At 37.0% G+C, this 2,500-nt stretch overlaps 1 protein-coding gene across 2 annotated transcripts in view; it reads left to right on the top strand.

The window, feature by feature from the left end:
* The first annotated feature begins 1,199 nt into the window (after positions 1-1,199).
* The window catches only part of eif2s1b (eukaryotic translation initiation factor 2, subunit 1 alpha b), a 19,107-nt gene continuing 17,806 nt past the window's right edge, over positions 1,200-2,500 (top strand). Inside the window, 1 exon segment of one of the 2 annotated variants that reach the window (NM_131800.2) lies at positions 1,200-1,346. The gene's annotated coding sequence lies outside the window, so the exon portion shown is untranslated. 2 annotated transcript variants of the gene reach the window in all.

Genomic DNA, 2,500 nt, shown 5'->3' on the forward strand with positions numbered 1-2,500 from the left:
CTTCTCCATCAAATTATGTCACTTTCGAGTCATAGCCTAAAACATGTTGGCCATAGGTCTCGAACTCAATTCCTGGAGGGCCGCAGCTCTGCACAGTTTTGCTCCAACCCTAATCAAACACAGCTGATGCAACTAATCAAGGTGTTCAAGACTTACACGAATAAGCAGGTGAGAGTTGGAGGTGGTTGAAGCTAAACTGTGCAGAGCTGCGACCCTCCATGAATTAAGTTTGAGTCTATTGGTGTAGGCTTTTGCACGCATTTCATGTTGAATTTAATGCAAATGTGACCAGACTGACAGAAGCATGAGGACAAAATAGTATTAATTTGTATTATGTATTTGTAGAAATTATTCTTTTATGTTTTTAATCAATTGATGTGAATGATAACAACAGATTTTAGCAGAACAAAACTATTAAAGCTGTAGGTCTATGGGCTGAGGACAAGTTTTGTACAGTGCAAAGTGTTTTTAATAAAGAAAAAAATCAGAGAAACAAATGAATGACATATTCCTTTACAGAATAACTCGCAGACATCAACCATCAGTCCATTTTAGACATTTCTGGGATGAAATACTTTTTATTCACTGTAGGGCATATGCGGAGCTAGAGTTTTTTCAGTGTCTTCCCATACCGATATACTTCCTGTGAATGGTTAATGTGACCTTTTCAATTCAATACAGTAATCGGTAATGTAATCAAAATATTATCAGTTAAATATACTTCATCATTCAGTTAGTTGTTGAACCAAAAACGGATATGAAAAGCTGATTACTCGCACGCGCCTGTCAGAATCAGCAGGCTAGCGCAGAAGCTCCATTGAATATACCTGGAGAAAATAAATGTTCCTATTTTAAAGACATGGCGGGGAAAATGTAATTTAATGCAGTACTTCTTGTACATTCTAATACCCACTTTATAGCGTATACCATTTAGGCGGTAAAGATTTTTACAGAAAACCTTTTTTTTTTTTTTTTTTTTTTTACAGAAAACAGACCTTAAACGCGCCGATTGACTGATAAATTAAAAGTCCTTCTGCGTATACCCTATTTATGTTTTCATTTCAATGACAGATAATGTACGTTTCTGGCATAGATATATACATCTATATGTATATATCTATGCGTTTCTGGTAGAATGTCCCATTTTTATGTGTAAAAGTGACTTTTATTTTGAAGTGTGATCGATAGATTCCGCGATGATGCAACATCCCCGTCGTGTACACCGCTTTCTGCAGGCTTCGCTCTTTTTCGTGTCTCAGGATCAATGGCAAACTAACACTCGCGGAAAAACTGCAGTTTCTGGAGAATTTAAGGGTTTAAAGTGAGCCGTTCGTGACACCTGTCAGGTGGGCTTGATTTTCCTGATATCTGCGGTGTTTGGGGGCCTGATGAGCGGGTTTTCTGGCTGATTTAATGAGTGTTTTAACGGCTGCTGTCAGAAAGCATGTGCGCTCGGGCTCATTCGCGTTTAGCTGAAGTCGGTTATACACTCGCGCTCTCTGACGGAAGCGTTCAATAAATAAATAAACAGTGAAGCAGGCTTTAAAAAGGCTAATAGAGATTACACACTGTTAGGTTACAGCATACATTATATGTATTGCTAACTGCTACTCTGTGTTTTAAAATAAAAGCTGGTAAACACTGTTATCTCTATGGAAGGTTGTATTGAGGTAAAGTTGGTTTTACATTCACACATTCAGACTGTTTCCTAACCCTTATGTACTGTTGGGGATGTTTTCATCCACTTTGGGGTGATTTTGAGCCCTGATTTGGCCAGAACTTTCTCTGTTTCAGCTAGCAGAATGATTTTAGGTGGTATTTTGACACATTTTTTGGGGGGGGAAATGCTTTGAATTAAAAATAAGAGTCAGCAATTCACTCTGGGCAAATTGACAACCCTTTTGGCATGTTCAGAATGAAAACATCCACTGAATTAATTAAATTGAGGTAAAGTTGCTTTTATATTCGCACATTTTTTTAAAAATTTAAACTTCAAATAACAAACAGGCATTTTCAGCTTCCATTGTTATACTGTCGTAAATTCGACGTCTTATCAATTAGAAATTATCAGACCAGAGGTTTTGAATATCAGAAAATAGACTTTATTCTCCATAATAAAGCCGAAAAAGAGCAGAGCAGACCCCAGAGCATTCTGAAGTCTCTCCTGGACACCTTCTAAAATATCTGTGTTTGTTACAATTTTTATACAGGATTATTTGACACACCCCTAAGTCTCTTTTTAACTCTTGACCATTTTTGAATAGGTTTTTAGTCTAAGGGGTCCTGCTTTTCTTGTCTCTCAGCCCACTAGCTCATGTCAACAGAGATGTTACAGGTCTGTGTCAGCAACTGTTTTGACACCAAAGTTCTCTCTCCATAGATGCAACTTATGCAAAAGGACTAAGTTTTTACATACATTGTCATGAAAGCATAATCACTTGATAATATGTTACTCATTCTAACTTCTGACACATATAGCTTCATAGAAGTATTTAACATA

Source organism: Danio rerio, chromosome 20 (assembly GCF_049306965.1).
Source record: "Danio rerio strain Tuebingen ecotype United States chromosome 20, GRCz12tu, whole genome shotgun sequence".
Taxonomy (NCBI): Eukaryota; Metazoa; Chordata; class Actinopteri; order Cypriniformes; family Danionidae; genus Danio; species Danio rerio.